Genomic DNA, 18,612 nt, shown 5'->3' with positions numbered 1-18,612 from the left:
ACATTTTTCGGTCTTGTCCCCCCAGAGACGAGACGTTTAGAAAATGTACGTACACACTAAACCCTTCACTGCCCCCCGTTCACGTGCCTGGACACGTGCAAAGGGCGGATCCAGGCCGAATCGTCCCGGCTTCATCCCGACCCCTGCAGATTTGGCCCCCAATTATTAAGCACGAAGTAGCCTTATAGTATGCCCAAGATTCAGCGGGACCGATATTCAATTCGTGAGCGATTCTCACGTTTCGGGGTAGTTTCGTTTCTTCTGACTCCTGTGCCCAAACGAGTGCAGATATCGACATGGGGTTTGTTTCTGATGTTAAGGAGGGCCATTGTCCACTAAACGCACACATTTCGAATAGTTCACGTTCGTTGGATTGGTCTACGTAGCGTTTGGAATGCCCTAAATGTAACTTCCGTGATTGTCCAAAGAGAACATACTCGAACTTTCCGCCCCTAGTGTGGCGGTGTGGTTCGAAAATGCTGCCAACTGTCGATGGGGATTCGAAGCTTGGCATGTCTCGAGCTAATTTCAACCGAAGACCAATAGGCCAGACTTCTTTCAAAGGTACTTATGCTGCAACGAAAAATGTCCACCGTATATTCAATTTCACTACACAAATTTCGAAAAGGCAGCTCTGGACTTCTCCCTAAGCCAAACTTTTAACTTTCCATGACACAAGCCATCAAAGTGGAGTCCCTGGGATATAATTGCATGGGTCGCGGAAATCTAAGATGCTGTACACGGTCTCAAAGCGGGCTAGAGCATTATAAAATGGCGTGTATCAACAATTACCTGTAACTTCCGTGGCACCCTTTACCCAATGTTGCAGCAGCACTACGTGAAAAAAATTTCCGCTTAAATGTCGGGCCACTGTAAAAAATTCCGTACTTTTGTACGGAAATGGTGCAGAAAAATATAGTACGGAGGTACGGAGAAAAGTACGGAACGTTCCGTACTAGCTCCATATAAACCCATGTAAATAGGTACGGAAAATAGGTACGGAAAATAGGTACGGAACGTTCCGTAGTTTGGAAGTACGGACGGTCCAGGCAAATTATTGACCAGACATGTTCCGTACTTTTTTCTCACAGTGGCTTAGAGTATCATTTGACCCTGGAACGACTTTTAAGCCACAGCAAGCCCGAGTCAGCCTTTAAAGCCGATTTTCACACTTTGTAACTTCCGTGATAACGTAATTTCCGTGATCAAAACACCCACTAAAACGTATGGGAATACCTTATGGCTCATGTTTTTAGGAAGATAGTACAAGGTCTTTACTATAAATACCATTGCCATAACTCTAGTATCATCCAGGACCCCAATAATCAGAAAAACTTAATTGGATACTTCTCACTTTCGGCAAATCAGAGACGCCAAAACTACCCCGAAACGTGAGAATCGCTCACGTGCGGCCCCTTATGCATTTTGAAATACAATAGCTTTTTGATGGGATTTTGCAGACTAGGAGAACTTATAACGGTGATAATGTTCAAATATGGTTGAAAAGTAGCGACATGTACAGAGAAATTTGCCGTCAAAATCACTGTTTCCATAGACAAAATCAAAATTGTCTTTCACTGAGATCCAACAACAGCGTTGACGTTGTTTTCGAACGTGGCCATTTGGATCGGCCGGCCGGCCGGTCATTGACAAGAGTGTCCCGCACCGCTACCTTATTGTGTTTATTGTTGTTTTCAAGAATGCCAACTTCAAATTGATGTGGTCAATTTTCCGTAGCTTTTTGCCACAGTGGTGGAGGTCAACGTGGACACTCAAACACCCAGCAATGCGAAGCGAGTTATCCGGGATATGAGGGTAAGTGTACAGGAATGGAATTGTAGTTTGGAGTCTCACACTAAAATAAAACTTTTTTTTCAGTTCCCATAGCAGTTTCCTTGGCATTTGCAAATGCTTTTAGCTCAGCGATAGCGAAGCCCGTTACTCGGCTGGGGTTGGAAAATTTTTCATGTCTGTGTGTTTGTCCGCACTACTCCTCCTGAACGGCTCGGCCGATTCGGCTGAGATTTTGCAGGATCATTAGGTACATCCGTAGTTCACCCCTCACCAAAATTCAGCTGTCTATCTCAATCCATTCGGTCATAATAACCAAATAACACTTAAAAACAGCAGAAAAAAAGGCAACTTTTTAGGTTCTTTCAACTTTTTGTTAAGTTTCATCCCATGTTTATGAGTGTGTTGATGCCGAAAATACAACCCATTCTGACCCCTGACCCAAAGTTAAGTCCCATTAGCGTAGATGTTGATCACCAAACGCTATTTTTTTTGTGGGGATCACGCCAATTTTTACGGTTGGTCTTGGAAAGCAGCATGCCGAAGGCAGGCTAGCACCGCAGGTCAAGGTAGGTGTACTGTCGAAACAGTCGTAACATCGCGAAGCCTGTTACGACAAGGCACGGTCTGGCGTACACCTACCTTGTTAATAGAGTATTCTAGTCGTCGCCGATCGAAGAACAAGAAGAAGAACAAAGCCGGAACTGGCCCCGGCAACATAACCTCCCAGACTTCTCTGAGTGTGCCAGTTTCTGAGTTTTCTGTGTCGAATCTCTTTCAAAAGCACTTTCGTATGTTATAAACACTTTTTGGCTCAGGAAATAAAAATATTTGTCGACATTTCTCGTTGGAACCGGGCTTGATACCTACTCCGTTTCTTCCCGGCTTCCGGTTTTGTTCTTCTTTCGCTCTTCTTTATGTTCTTCGATCGGCGACGACTAGAATGCTCTGTTCAAGTTGTTTGAACTCATACTTCCTTTAACTTTTCAATTAGCCCTAGTCAAGATAAATAGAAGAAATTGAGATCGGCAAGACCACTAAAAAGCAAGGAAAGATAAGGAGAAATTAAATTGCTGCTGTAGTCGCTACGTGAGTTGGAGAGTAGGGCCAAAGAACAAGTCAACACGAAGGAGTCTGGTTTGGAACTGGCGAGATTCTGTCTAGAATGGGCCAGCGAGGAGGGGGGGGGGGAGGTGCCATATCGACAGAAGAGAATCGATGTATCGAAGTAGATGTGAGGATACAGCACCCCTCCCCCTTTACTGGACGACCCTAAATCCCACGTTTATTTAACAAAAATAATACTTTTTTTACAAATCAGTAATTAGAACTAAATATGAAACTGATTCAAGTCAGATAATGAAGCTTAATGCAAGCTGAGGTCCATAGGTAGGTATTGAGCGTGGTCCAGGCGTAGTTTTGCGGGTAGCGTCTTCTTGCGTTCCGGTCTTCTCTCTGGTTCCGCCTCTGGTGGTGGCCGAGTCCTGGCGGACCCTCCGCGGGGTCCCGCCTGGCTCGGCCGCCCACCGGGCCTGCTGTTACGCCCCCCCGGGCCGTCTTGACGGAGGTTTCTTTGACGTTCAGCAGAAGCGCCCCAGGCGGACCCTCCGCGGGGTCCCGCCCTGGCTGTCCCCGCCTCCTCCCCCCTGGAGTGACTGGACTTGTCATTTGAAGAGCCAGGCTGGGATAAGGGTTTGTGCCTCCTCCTCACATTCCTTAGCTGATTTCTTATCTTGCGCTCTTCGGGGGTGCGATCCTTGCGGCCTGTCGCGCCGCTCTCCTGTTGGTGATTGGGGCCGTGGCCGCGGCTGCCACTGTTGGAAGCCTGTCCCGCGGCAGCAGGGGCAGTGGATACAGTTCGGCCCGGGGCGGACCGCGACCTCACGGAGTCCTGCTGCGGCACCCGGATTATGATGGACTGTGGCCTCCCTCACTGAAAAACCAAACGTGGTCCAGACCGCACCATTGGTGTGGTCAAATGGATGCCATTTTGACCACATCAGTTGGTGTCATTTTGACCACATCAGTTGGTGTGGTCTAGACCACGTTTGGCCACGTTTGGTGCGGTCTAGACCACGTTTGTTTTTTCAGTGCTGTCGGCGTTGTTTGCGGGGCTGAAGTCCGTGCTGGCTGGGGGTGTCCTTCCGGCGTGAGCAGGGGGGCATACCCGGCGGTCCTTGGAGGCTGGCTCGCGACCACGACGACGGGGCTGGTCGCGGCGTCGACCTGCGCGCGGCGGCCCGGCGGTGTCACAGGGGGCGGCGCCGGCCAGGCAATTGGCGAAGTCGCCACTGATCGTAACTGAGGTTGAGGTTGTTGCCGTGGTGGCGAACGAGCTGTTGGTGACGGTGGCCGTGGCGGACGACTGGACGGAGACCCTGCCACGGGGGGCGGGTACTCCGGCCTGGCCGGCTCCGGCTGGTCCACTGGCGGCGTCGGCGTTGGCGGCGGCGTGGGTTGAGCGACTCGCGGAGTCGGACATACTGGCTGGACTGGGGGTGGTGGGGCGATGCGCGCTGCCTGTTCCACTGCGTCCTCGGCCACCGAGGTCCAGGGATCCAGGTCTTCGACGAGTTCCCACCATGACGCCCTGCTGCCCTGGGCGTTTGTCTCGTCCAGGAGCAAGGACTCGTCGTCGTTGAGCAGTAATTCGTCCCCCGAGTCACTGTCCATTCGACGAAGTTGACTGCGGCGACGAATGACCCAGCCTGAATTGTCCTGCAAATCGACAACATAAATTACTGACCCACGTCGCTCCTTGACAACCCCTTTCACCCACCCAGCGTGTTTTCCGGCCTTGTAAGCCGCGACCCATACGTTTTGCCCGACCTCAAAAGATCGAGCGTTTAGAGTTTTGGGTCGCAGCTTATGCAGGACCGTGCTGGCCCGGCGATTGTTCAAGCGTTCTGCCGGAGTTAAGCCTTGGTCATTTGGGGTGAAACGGTGGCTAATGAGTGCCTGCTGAAGGCGATTTTTTACCGGACCTTTAAATTTGCGCATGAGCGACTTAAGGACGTAAGGGTGGCGGTCCATTTCGAGAAGGCTTTTCCGAATAAGCGTTGGCCCCGTCAGGCGTCGCCAGACTGCAGCCAGGTCAGGCAGGGCCACGCAGACACTAGCACAATAGCTTTTATTGCCCCCCGACCGGGGAGGGGCAACGGCACCTCGCCTCCGGAGCTGGGCTCCGATGAGCAGCCGAGCAGTTTTGCTTGTCCGGCCAATCGGCTGGAATTTTTCTAAGTCCGTGTTCATAGTAAAATGACAATTTTTGACAACGCTACCAAAATGCTTGTCACGAAACGGTTCACATTTCAGTGTAGGTGTGAAATGCAGTTTGTCCTGCTGATCGCTCGAATTCAAATTTTGCATGAATAGATCCAGAATTTTGTCCCGCGTGCATTGGTCATCGTTGCAAACATGTCAAGCGACGCGTTAGAAATTTGACTCTCTGGACTAGGCCAGGTAGTCGCCCCCTGTCTATTGTGTCGAGGGCCTCATTCACTGCCGGCGGCTCGTCGCACTGAAGCGAGGATGGTGACAGGAGGATTTATTGCCCCTCAACCCCAGACAGAAATTTTTTGAACGGCCCGTTTTTCAGCGTCTAATCGGACAGAAATGGTCTCCTCGCAAAATCGCGGTTCCAATGATACTTTGAAAAATAGTCCTGCGACAATTTTGACCGAAGCTTCGACCTTCCGTTTTGCAAAAGTTGGAGATGGCTCCGCACTGGCTGCAGTCCGGTCCCAGACGGCGCGCGGTGGCAAGGGTCTGGGGCTCGCATTGTTCCCCGGCGAGGGCCTCGCCCGGCTACCTGCAGCGGGGGCTGCTTCGGAAACAACTCGGCGCGAGAAAGACAAGACATCGCTTGTCTCTCTCTTCTGTTGAAGGACCTGCAAAACTAGCCGCCTTTCGGAAAAACCTCCTGGATAAACCGTTTGTTCTAGCGACACGGAACTTTTTGCAATCAATAGAGGAAGGTCCTGGCTGTGTGGTAAAGGTTTTTCAACCTCCTCACTCTTGCACTTTTGTCGCTGCGCACTTTGGAAAAATGGCCTTTTTCAAGGCGTTCCAGGAGCTTTCCCTTGAACCCGATCGCCGTGAAAATTCTTCGCAACATACCTACAACCTTCATTAACCTGGGTGCAAAATTTTATTGAGCTTCTTCCATTGGTTCTCCCGGGATACTTTTCCGAAAAGGGCTAAAAACGCTAAATTTTCGAACTTGTAAGCATCGCCACGCTTAAACTATGCGTCGCAGGGAAAAACCGCTCTGCAGGATTAGAGAACACACCCAGCACTATCAAATGCCAAAAAAAATTTTTTGCCACCCGTACGCCCTTAATCGTTTGAACTGCTTTTTCCGCCGGCCCGTTGCTGTAGGGACAGTACGGCGCAGGCATTATGTGCCGCACGCCCCTACTGGCAAGGTGGTCGGAAAAAAGCGAGGATGAAAACGCCGTGGCGTTATCTGTAACGACAAGGTCCGGCAGCCCGTGCTGCGCGAAGGCCTCGTCGAGCTTCTCGAGCGCCACTTTGGTGCTCGGCCTGGACACCTGCCAAGCTTCAATCCAATTCGTGGCCGAATCGACGACGACAAAAAAGTATTGGCCGTCAAGCGGCCCGGCGTAATCGGCGTGGAGCCTTTCCCACGGTTCCGCTTTGGGCCAAGGCTTGTATGGCACCAAAGGCGACATGGGCCTGTCCTTTTGGCAAATGTTGCAGCTGCCGACCGCCTTCTCTATGTCATCGTCAATCTTCGGCCACCAAAGGATTGATCGCGCCAAGCGTTTGGTTTTGGTCACTCCCTGGTGGGGCTCGTGCAATTTGGCAATTGCATACGGCCGCAGCGCCGAGGGAATGACCAACCTATCCCCCCAAATCAGTGTATTGGCTACCTCAGACAATTCGGTTTTTCGGCGGAAATATGGCTGGAGCTCACCGCTAGGGCATTTCTCCGGCCATCCTTCCCTTGTCCATTTCAGGACATCCCTCAAAACCGCGTCTTTGGCTGTGGCCGTGGCCACGTCCTTGTGGTTCAACGCGCCCGCCCGCGCCACGGACAGGGTCAGCATATAAACCTCCGGAGGAGTGGGGGGGTCTGGCGCAGCCCCGACCGCGCAAGGGAGCCGCGACAGCGCATCGACATTACTGTGCTTTTTGCCAGGCCTGTACTTGATGGTGAAATCATAAGCACTTAGCAACAGCATCCAGCGTGTCATGCGTGCACTGGTCACGGGGGGCATTTTGTTCGCCAGGAGAGGCACCAACGGCCTATGGTCCGTAAAAATTGTGATTGGCCGGTATGCAATATACTCATGGAAACGACAAAGGCCAAAAATAATAGCCAGGGTTTCCTTATCCAATTGTGAATAATTGCATTCGGCCGGACTCATCGTACGGGACGCAGACGCTATCGGCCTCTCTGTCATGTCCGGGTATTCATGGGCGATTAACGCTCCAACCCCAAAACTACTAGCATCTGCACACAACAGCAACGGAAGGTTGGCGTCGTAGTGCGAGAGCACGGGAAACCGGCATAGCAGCTCTTTCGCTTTGTCGAACGCCTTCTGCTCCTTTTCCCCCCAAACCCAGGGTACGTCTTTCCGCAACAAGTGGTACAGCGGGCCCGCCACTTCGGCGCGCTGTGGCAAGAATCGTTCGTAGAACGCCAACTTGCCCAGAAATGATTGCAGCTGGGTGACGTTCTGGGGGGCAGGGCACAAAAGCAACGCGTCGACCCGATCGTTGCGTGGGGCCAAACCCTCCGCGGAAATTGTGTGTCCCAAATACTGGATTTGAGGAACATTAAATTCACATTTTTCCGCTTTAAGCCTAAACCCCGCTTCGCTAAGCTGGTGTAGGACCTGCTTTTCCCTAGCTTGTAGTTCTGCTAGTGTGCTGCCTGCGACCAAAATGTCGTCCAATAGAACCACGACCCCGTTTATTGATGCTACTAGCTTGTCAATAATCCTTTGGAAAATTGGCGGGGCCCTGGAAATGCCGTACGGCATTCGGTTCATCTTAAACAACCCTTGGTGCGTGAGCAGTTCTCGCGAGATGTGATAATTTCGTGTCCTCTCTCTGGTTCTTCCAACCTAAAGTCGATTTTAACCGGGTCTTTTCCTACCTTTATGTTTTTTGACCTTGCGGACAAGGTACAACTCTCATCAAGATGAAATTTTGCCTCCTTCCACCGTTAAATTGCAAGTTTTACCCTAGAATGTAATTTCCGTGGACACTTTTTGATGTCCTACGCTCCAGATTTGGGGCTTCCCGCCTATACTACAGCCCAAGGGAGTATGAGAAACCACTTTCGCTAAGTGCATTTTGTTCTACGCAAGTGAGGCTACGTTTTGACGTGTAGAACGTATCTCTCGGGTAAAATTTGCAGACACAAGATGATTCCGAAAATTGTCTTCCACAACTAAAATTCAAAAAGTCTAAAATCGGTTTTTTTGGGACGGTTTTTCTACCTTATGTGCGACCGTTCTGAAACTTTTCTCATATTGTTGGTGCATTCGTTCTACACAATTTGCAAAGTGGCGGAGTAATGTGGCACCATTAGAACGGAAAATATAAAGTTAAATAAGTTCCAAAGCGGCGAAAAAATTGACCTAGCAAGCAATAAGTGTAATTTCCGTTCCACCCATTGCTTGCAGACCATTCAAAATTTTGATTGCGAACCAATCCTTGTGTGTTTGCCTTGTGGACAAGTTGTTCCAGTAAAATTTTGGTTCCGGTGGCACTTCTGGTTTGGCTTGTACACCCCATTTTATGCAATAATGTAATTTCCGTGGACTGTAATTTCCGTGGACAAAATGAGGTTTTCGTTGCGTTTCACGTGATTTTGGCCTCGCAAGGGGCCTCAGCTCTAAAGTATGACGATATTTTTATGTTTTAAACCTCTCTTATGGAGGGAATGCCATCCTGGAGGGAAATGGGCATGGGGAATGGGAAGGCAAGCTGAGGAAAGTCGTGGCGTAGTTTAACACAACATCCATCAGGTTAAACCCGCCGCAAGTCACAAAATGGACCCAAACGAGCAGCGAGCCGACTTTTTGCAAGAGTCTAAGCTTTCGACTCCACTCATCAGATTGGTCAAACATTGTATTTTCTGGACAACCAAGCGGTTTTATGCTGCTTTGTTCGGCGCGGCCGGCATACTGCCTTGACAGTTGTGACTGCGAGTCAGTGAAACCGTTCAACGTTGATTATTCAGATCGGAAAGCTTAACCGAAAGCTTAATGTCTTGCGAAAAATAGGCTCGCTGTATTTTGTGATCTAGCTGACCATTTAAGACTTGCGGTGGACTTAACCTGACCGATATGTTAAGCAACATGACGTCTTTCCTAAGCTTGCCGTTCGAATGCTAAGACCCAGTTTATCGAATAAATTGCAGCAATCTGTTCCTCAAACTCAAAGAGAAATCTTTCCGAAAATATAGGTTAGTAAACGTGGGTGCCAGATATGCTTCCAGGAGGGCTAAGTAGACCGCACCGCGAGCGGGCCGCTGTACACCTCGTCACATACTGGTCACACTACGAGTGGGACCTTGCAGGGGCGGACTGGCCCGGGCGGGCGGGTTTAGTATTCCCGCCCGGGCCGCAGGCCCGGAAGGGCCGCGGGCCGCAAGCCGTGGGCCGTCGTGGGCCGCCGTGGGCCGCCGCGGGCCAAAGCAGGGCTGCAGGGTCGGGTCGGCCGTGGGCACGAGAAGGGCATGCCGCGGGCTGCCTGCGTCTCGGCCTGCGTGTCCTGAGAGTGATTCCGGTTCCGCACTGTGCACTATGACAGGCCATCGGTCTCTCCGAGTGGGCTTTCGCTCCTCAGAGGAATTAGTCAACAGCTCGGGCCACGGCCGTTAGCTTCAGCCTCACTTGGGAGGGTGTAAAGACAGCGGCACAGTGTAAAAACAGGCCGAGAAAGTGCGAGAAAAAAGACTTAGTTCTCAAACCACTGTTATCAATTTAAAACGATGCAAAATGAAGTTTTTGAAGATTTGGGGTTAAGGGAGTAAAGGTGGGCAGCCACCTCAGACAACACACGCTTTTTTTCGACTGTTAGAGTTTAATTCCAGCAATTATGAGTTTGGGCAGCCAACACTGAGAATGAAAGAGTCACCACCATCGCCCTTTCATTGGGTAATGCACGCATCGTAGCCCTTGGGTGACGAGGCCACGGTGACCAAATTTTGGGCAGTCATAAAATCGTCGCCCAAATTTGGGTAACGTCGTCGGCGACGCGCTGAGGTCCCCGATGACGCTCTTCCGGGGCCACCACGATGCCCCAATGTGCCGTTGAGGCCTCTGGTCAACGTGGTGCCCCGGGGACGTCTATCGCGGACCTCACGGCGTCGTCGACGGCGTTACCCAAATTTGGGCGACCAAACGCCTGTTACCAAATTTCGGGTGATGAATTTTTCGTCACTCAAAATTGAGCAACGAAGTTGCATCACCCATGTAAAGGGTGATGGTGGTGACCCATTCATTCTCAGTGAAGCTCTTATCGACACTTTTGTTTGGAGTATTCTCTACAAAAAGAGACCTCTCCGACCTGCAGAACGGAGGAAATGTAGACAAGATCAAAAGACGACTTTTCATTCGAATAGTTTCAGTAGGCCTATGTTTTCGGCAAACTTTGAATATTGTAAAATTCTTTTCAAAACTTTCGTTTTGAGCCGTTGTCCGACCTGGAACTGATGATATAGTGCTAATGGATCGAAAAACGGCAAAACAATTTCAACAAATCAAAAATTCAACTTCCTAATTGAATTTAGTCGAAAAAAAAAACATGCTGTAACGTTTTTGTTGTCTTTTTATCTTTGAAGGCACATATCTTTCTTTTCCCCACCGTAAACAGGTCGGCCCGGAGAGGTCTCATTTTGTACAGAATACTCTAAACTGTGCCGAAAAGAGTTGGGCCGCCCAAATCCATATTTGAAGGAAATTAACTCGAACTAGTCCGAAAAAAAGGCCGTGTTTTGTAACTTTGGTAAGGTTTAAGCTGCCCCCTTTACCTCACATTTCGTGAAACTTCATTTTTTATCGTTACATCTGAGAAAAAGTAGTTTAAGCACAGAAAATTCTTTTTTTTTTTGCATTTTCGGACCTCTATTATACTGTGCTGAGCGAGGGTGGGTTAATATGCAATATGTACCATTGTAATGTGTGATCTCTCTCTTTATGCCCTTAAAATACATATTTATATAATGTATACCAAAATAAGGGGCACATCCAAACCACCTCTCAGCAGAACGCTGCTTTGGCATGAAAACATGGGGAAGACCGGCCGGGGAGGGGGGGGGGGCGCTTGTGGGTAGGGGCCGTCCGATGAATTTCCCGCTCGGGCCGTTTGGGTCCCAGTCCGCCCCTGAGCGTGACCCTAACCTACGCAAGTCTGCGATCCACGTGCGTACAGAATCGCCCCCTTGGTTTCGATTGCGGAACCGCTCAATTGCCACGACTTGAGTTTCCACTGGGGCCAAATGGGAATCGAGTTTAGTCACGAGGTCTGAATAAGTCGAATCCTGCACTTTGGCTGGAAACACCAACGCCAGCAAAAGCTGGATTCCCTCCGGCCCGAGCCGCGGCAATAACAAAGCCTTTTTATCATCGTCATGGGCGATGCCAGCGGCGTCGAGCGTGAACTCGAAACTCCATTTGAAGACCTCCCACTCAACGGTTCCATTTAAATCGAACTTATCGTGTTTAAAAGCCCGAAGAACCTCGGGGGCTGCCCTTTCGATTACCATGTCAGGGAATAACAAACGCAAATGGTCGGTGTCCCACACCGACCAATTCATTCAAGCGGGAACACACACTTGAAAATCCGTACCTTGTTGAGGTTAAATCAAGCTGGTTCGTAGCTGAAGTCGGTGCGCCGTTGACGTCTTGCCGTGAATTCACCTCGTCGCCAAATGCTGTAGTCGCTACGTGAGTTGGAGAGTAGGGCCAAAGAACAAGTCAACACGAAGGAGTCTGGTTTGGAACTGGCGAGATTCTGTCTAGAGTGGGCCAGCGAGGAGGGGGGGGAGGTGCCATATCGACAGAAGAGAATCGATGTATCGAAGTAGATGTGAGGATACAGCAATTGCATATAATCTGAAATGTTGAACATTATTTTATTATTAAAATTTAGTAACAAAAATAAAGAGTGCAGTGTGGGCGCCCCCCACCCCCGCCGCCGTTGATTGTCGCGCCGCACACTAGTAACCAGACTACTGGCTGGACTCTCTGTGAACGAGCTGACTCTCTTGCCCTGCTGAAATACAAGTGTCACAAACCCACATACGAGCTTCACCACACAGGTACTCAATGAGATCCAAGTTACAATTGAATACTGATCCACAAATAATATGGGGTCGTCCACATATTACGTAATCACCTTGGGGGGAGGGGGAGGTAGAGCTGAGGCTTACGCTTGATTACAGAGGGGAGAGGGGGGTGACCAGACCATCTTGATTACGTAATCAAATTTTTTGGTCACTCAATGCAATGTTGTTGATCTAAACATCTACGAAATACTGCATGCAGTATCGCGCAGTAGATACACCGATACCGAACTCACTTTCACATCCTCGAAAAGACACATTGATGATTTCGAGCATTTATCATTTCACTAAGAAGCTCCTTTGTCAAGGCGAAATGGATTTAGGAGGTTTATAAAATGAATGAAAATCTGTACATTAATGAGAACAACCGTCAATGCCGTAAAAGAGGATTAAATGGAAAACTCCTGAAATTCTTCTCAGTGATCGTTTCGAGACAAGGTACACACAAGTTCGGGTGCTGGCAGAGACGCTTTAACTAGGTCACCGCTCGGTAGTATCATTGATCATAGGAAATTATTTCAGCGGGATAGTCACCCCCTCTACTGCATGGTTAAAACGGTTCCTGGCTGTTCCAGGATCTCCCCGGAAAACGACTAAGTCTCACCCATAGGTTGAAATAATTTTTTTATCACTCATACCGTGTTTGGAAACATATAACTGCTGGATCTGGATTCCTCTCATTTTTTTGAATATTTTGCAGATTACGTAATCATACGCGAGGGGGGAGGGGGCCTAACCGTTGATTACGTTTGATTACAAGGGGGAGGGGGAGGTGAAAAATCCAAAACTCGTGATTACGTAATATGTGGACGACCCCTATACATACATTCGTCCAGCAAGTTGAGAGTGAAAACCAAAAATACAGAATCTTAAAAAGATCAAGGTTTCAAATGACTACTGACCACATGAGTTCTTCCATTAAGTTACGGGTTCAAACAAGACTAGGAAACTAACATGAAACAGACAAATCAACAGCTTGATACTTAAAAATTGTCAATGAGACAAGATGAAACAATTACAAATGAAGAAAACACTTACTCATTTCTCTTATCAGATAATATCAATGGCACAAGACAAAACAATACAAAACAATCACAACTTTAAAAACACTTACACATTTCCCTTTCACAAAATGTCGCCATAAAAAAAATAAAAAACAAACTAATTAAGATTCATTAATACACGACTAAGTGTTCACCACAGTTGGTCTAGTTTTGCATCAGAATGAAAGCATGCCATCAATTGTCATCACCTTCATTATTACCATTGCCAATATCTTCGCCCTGTCCCAGGTTACCAGTACCATTGTTTCCTCCATTACGTTCTTTGTCACCACCATTGGCATCAACTTTCTCATTGTTACTATCATTTACAGATTCTTCTAAAGACACTTCCAGCTTCAAGCTGCTTCTTCCAACTATGAACCCAGAGATCATCTGAAAATATGACACCACAGTAAGTTAAACACAACAAGCAACACTACTTCGGAAGAAAATGAAAATAGCTTTGAACTCACTTACAGATATATCAATGCGATAAAAGTTGTCTAACATCTTTTCCCTATACACTAGGAACACGTTCTTGCCATCCAGGACATCCTTCTTCATAACTGCGATATCCTCATCGCTCAATTGAACACGATACTTTCCAGGTAATTGTAACCTCCACTTCTTGCTGTCCTGGCCCATACTGGGCGTGCTCTGTCTCATTGATGTTAAGTATCTTGTAAGGAATGTTAGGGGTCAGTTTCGAGATATTGGTAAATCCGATCCAGGACTTGATGACTTAGGGTTCTTCACTATGGGAGCCATCAGAGAAGCCTCAAAGTCTGGAAAAATACCAGATGCAGATGTGCTCAAATTCAGAAAGGAAGCTCGCACGTTCCCTGTTCGTATGATTGAAAAGATTCAAGAAAGGTCTCCACTAACCTACAAGTTGACAAGAGTAATATCTTGTTTAGATCCTATCGTGGGTTTGGAGACCCCAGTCTTGGCCAAGGACAGGGTCCACCAGACTCTGGAAATATTGACCAGCAAGGGCAGGATTTCTGGAGCTAAGGCCGATCGCATGAAGAGTGGCTTCAATTCTCTAATTAGCCTTCCTTCAACTAAAGTCCGCCTAGAGCAGTTCAAGGCCAAAAAGCCACCAAGACTTGATAACCTGTGGACAGAAATCATAGACGCTGCACCGTCCTCTGTGCCCAATAAGGAGGACTTGTTGGATTTTGTCAGAATGATACTTATTTTGTTCCACGGCAACGCTGCCCTTGTAACGAGCTTCTCCTTAAACAGGGACTGTTTGGTGGTAAATCAGAAGGAAAATAGCTTGATTGCACATCGCGTCGTGCAGGATGCTGTGGTTGCAGCAGGCGGCGTCCTTGAAGTTGAAGCCACCAAACCAATGATTCATGCTGCAAGAAACGCTCACGCGCGCTTCAAGGAAGCTAAAGAAGCTGAAAAAGTCGCTGCAAAGAGAAAAGCTGCTGCTGAGTTAAAGGAATTGGTTCAAAGAAGAGAAAAGATAATGAAAAATGCTCAAGATGAAGCATCTGTAATAGATCTTAAAATACTGTACAAAGTATTAACAAAAGTTAGTTGACTTTGGTTAATACTTTGTATTTTAAGATCTGGTATTTCTTAAAATTGTTGCTAGCAGTTTAATTTTTATGTTTCCTAAGCGCTAGTCCATTTATACGATTATTATGTGCCATATTTTTATTGTTTTATTTTCTTGTCAGTTATGTTTAACTGTGTTTTTTGTTCCTAGAGTTTTTATTTTGTGACCGCCGCTGTTGCTACTGTGTTAACCAGTAAATTTGATTTGCAATAAAAGCGAGTTAATCAGGTTTTTTAGTTAATTTTCCTTATGTTATACCCCAAAGTCTTTATTTGGTTGAAAATATCCGGGAATTTGGACGAAAATAGGCCGGGAAATCCGGGTAAACTCCGGGAATTCGAAAATCCGGTAGCGCTCGACACCATGTACTTTGATGAGGGCAGTGAGAGGCAGGTTACCGACTATCAAAAATTATACACCCGAGGTATCCACATTTGAGATACTCGCAGGATTCAGCCCAACCGAAGTGCAATGGGAGGGCCTCGGCCTGGAGGAACCGCCTTGGTGATCACGGTTAACCTCTGTGCCAGGTAACGCCGGACGCACTTTAAAACTCAACCCTCAATAAACCTCTTGCGCCGCTCGGGTCCAAGGCCACCACCACCAAGAAGGGCCCTGAGAAGCAGAAGTCCAGCCGTGGCGGCCGCTTCAAACTGTCGTCTGTGATCAACGCATCGTCCAATGTAAATAGCGCTTTTCTTCATTTTGTCATTGATTTATTTAAATGCCCTTTTTGAAAATTCGGCGTGAATGCTGAAAAGATTTCACAATTTATTATTTCTGTCTGCATATTGTGTTTCAGTTTCGAGCCCCTCAGACGTATAGATGTCCTTATTGCCTCTTTCTCGAGACCCAGAGAAGCAAGGCAGTTAAGCATATCCAGGATGAACACGGAGATGCAATTAATCGGGAGCGCTTCGGCATGGATGGGGTCCAGGTCCGCCTCGAGAACAATTCGTGCCGAGGCGTACGCGTGCTTTGCAAAGGTGTCTTCAAGGCGCACACACGTCGCCTCAAGCCCAAGATGTCGAAGGACGTCTTCAAGTTCACGCTGGACGTCATAAGGTGCCTGCTGCTGGAAGCGCTAGTCATCATAGGCGAGGCAGACGTCTACGAAGAGCAGAAGGTGGACGTGCTGCGGGCGGCGTACAACAAGCTGCTAGAGTAAGCAAAGAGCATCTCTTGTTTCAATTACATACATTAGTTGTCATGGTTGTGTTGGAAATGTTACTTTTTCTTCAAATAGTAGACAACTGTAAATATCAAGAATGAAAGATTTGATGCAATGTGGAGAAAAAGTAAGTTTTTCGACCATCTGAAAGATGCTTCTCTTGAACTTACCCGTTTTCTCCTTCATCTTGTCAGGACGTGCGGGACCTACGAGGAGGAGGAGAGCTCGGACGACGAGGAGGACGTTCAGCATGTCGGAGACGACGGAGATGCCGCGGAAGTCCAAGGCTCCGGTGAAGATCAGCAGGCCAGTGACGAAGAAAACTCCGAAGATGAGCAGGAAACCGAAGAGAGCGATGAAGAATCTGAAACCGAAGACTGATATTGATCTACAGTACTTAGGTCTATACCAAATTGATATTCTATTTGATATCTTGTTGTTCCTTCGTTTTTTGATCTTTGACTAATGGAAATGTCAACGCATCAGATAAATACTTTTCTCTATTCTTTATTCTGTATTGAAATTCTATTTGTACTTTGATGTGACTTCGTATTTTGATCTTTGACTAATGGAAATGTCAACGCATCAGATATACTTTGCTCTATTGTATATTGAAATACTAATTGTTCTAAGATTTGTTATTTTCATCTATGACTGATCAACTCCTATTCGTTCTGAAGTTACAAATGTTAACGCTAAAATTATAGAATCTCCGTTAACATTTTATACTTAGAAATGAAATGGAGGTCTTCATTTTGTATCAAGGTTACTTTTTGTATTTAGTTCTAAGTCGCAATAAAATTCTTTTTTATTACATAAACTCTAACACTGAGACTCGTGCCCCAACTCCCTGAGTTTCTGAGTTATGGAGGTTTGCGTATTATCTGAGCTGTTTCTCCCAAATTGTGTTCACGACAAACGATAAGATACCCAGTCTTCATGTTCTGGCAATCTGATTTCTTTTCGAATGGGAAAAAAGGTAGCGTTGGCTGTTTTTTCATATCTGCCATAGTTTCCCTGAAAACCCAAAATGGGAGAAACGACTAAAAGTTAACGTAAACCTGTATAACTCAGAAACTAGTAGGAGTAAGGGCCCCCAACTTTGGGAATGAATTCATCTAATACTGGTTGAATTTTGACCACAAATTAATCTGTCTGTGTCAATGATTCCTGGTTGCACCAAGTTGCACTTTGCAGTACTTTTAAATGAAGATTCATTTTGCATTTGTCTTATTTGCAACATAGGACACGTAGACGTTTACGATTTGCAGTGTACTTGAGTTGTGGGAAAATAGTTAAAATAAATCCCGTTAGCACCTTTCGTATTTGCAAGATAAAGTCAAGGAATTCGGACACGCATACATGCTCTCACAAACGGAGAGCCGTTTCTCGGGCAAACGACAAAAGGTGTCTAGTGATTGCGGATATATTGAAGTTTGCTAATTTATCGGTTTTGCAGTGTAAAGACTGTCGTTTGGAGAAGGGTAATAAGAAAAATCCTGTGAGTAGCTAGCTTTTTCTTTATTAAACATCTTCCACCAGTTACTTTTTTTTTACAATTTGCAAATCAATTGTTCAAAAAGAAAAATAATATGGAACAAATTTTGCAAAACAAAGTTAGAGAAAATAACAGGAAAAGTAGCGATACACATCGGCAACTTTGGCCCGTCCCGTAGATTTAGAAATCTGCGAATTTAGCCTATGCACCTCACTGGGATTTGAACCCGGGTCCAAACTTCTCCGATTCGCTTGAAACTGGCACCATTGGTTTTTTCTCGTCGCCCCGATTCCAAAAATACCGAGGGGGGAATAACTACCCGTACAGAAAAATTCAGTACGCTTTTGGGTCGTTTTCGGGACGCTTTTAGGTCGCTCCCCTGTCGACTAGGTCGCTTTTGGTGCGCGCGCAGTGAGACTAGTACGCTTTTTGGGCATCGAAACAAAGAGGACTGGTTCGCGAAGGGGGCGCTTTGCCGGGGCTGGGGCGTGAAAGGACGCGTCGTTGGCCCGTCGGAGGCGTACTAGTTTGCTAAAGGTTCGCGTGCGAAGGGACTAGGTCGCTTTTGGTCACCCGGGAGAGCGGACTAGTTCGCTCGGAGTACGCGAAACGCGGCCCCATCACGCCCCAGTCCGCCCTGGACGGGTACTATTGCGTATGGTGCGCTCTGCCCGGGGACCAAAAAACGACCCCCCACGAACGCGAACCTTTAGCGACCCAGTGCGCCTCCGAGGGCCACACGCACTGCCCTCGTCTTAGAGGCCGCACATTCTCTTGCCCTAGGTACCCTGTGCGAAGAGGGTTGCCAAGGGGGATATTGGGGCCCCCTTTTAACTACGTAGCCTATGTCTCTACCGTAGTTTAAAATCATGGTAAAAGTAATCCGACAGTTTTAAATGCTGCTGATAAAATCTGCCAGTAAAATACTAATGCCACGTCGCCAATCTAGTCACTAAATAGATTCAGCTTTGGTAAAAAAACAAGACACAGTGCCGATATGCAATTTTCAGCTCGTGTAGTTTTCTTCGGGTCAAACCTTTAACTCGGGGTCAAATTAAAACAATTTCCCGTAGCACTCTTGTGCCTTGTGACGAAGTATCTAATCATGATATCCGCGTCGAAAACCGCATCTCTCTTCTTATTCTGGCCCCTCCAGAGAGCGAAGACTGAGAGCGAGGGGGGCGCGGGCGCCGAGCCGCGCTGAGCCAG

General features: G+C 47.5%; 1 non-coding gene across 1 annotated transcript; it reads right to left on the bottom strand.

The window, feature by feature from the left end:
• Positions 1-15,113: 15,113 nt before the first annotated feature.
• LOC117646671 lies at positions 15,114-15,272 on the bottom strand. The gene has a single exon (XR_004587793.1). It is a non-coding gene; the product is annotated as a U1 spliceosomal RNA (small nuclear RNA).
• Positions 15,273-18,612: the final 3,340 nt, after the last annotated feature.

The sequence above is a fragment of the Thrips palmi genome, unplaced genomic scaffold (assembly GCF_012932325.1).
Source record: "Thrips palmi isolate BJ-2018 unplaced genomic scaffold, TpBJ-2018v1 HiC_scaffold_19, whole genome shotgun sequence".
NCBI lineage: Eukaryota > Metazoa > Arthropoda > Insecta > Thysanoptera > Thripidae > Thrips > Thrips palmi.
This window is presented reverse-complemented; position numbering and strand designations above follow the sequence as displayed.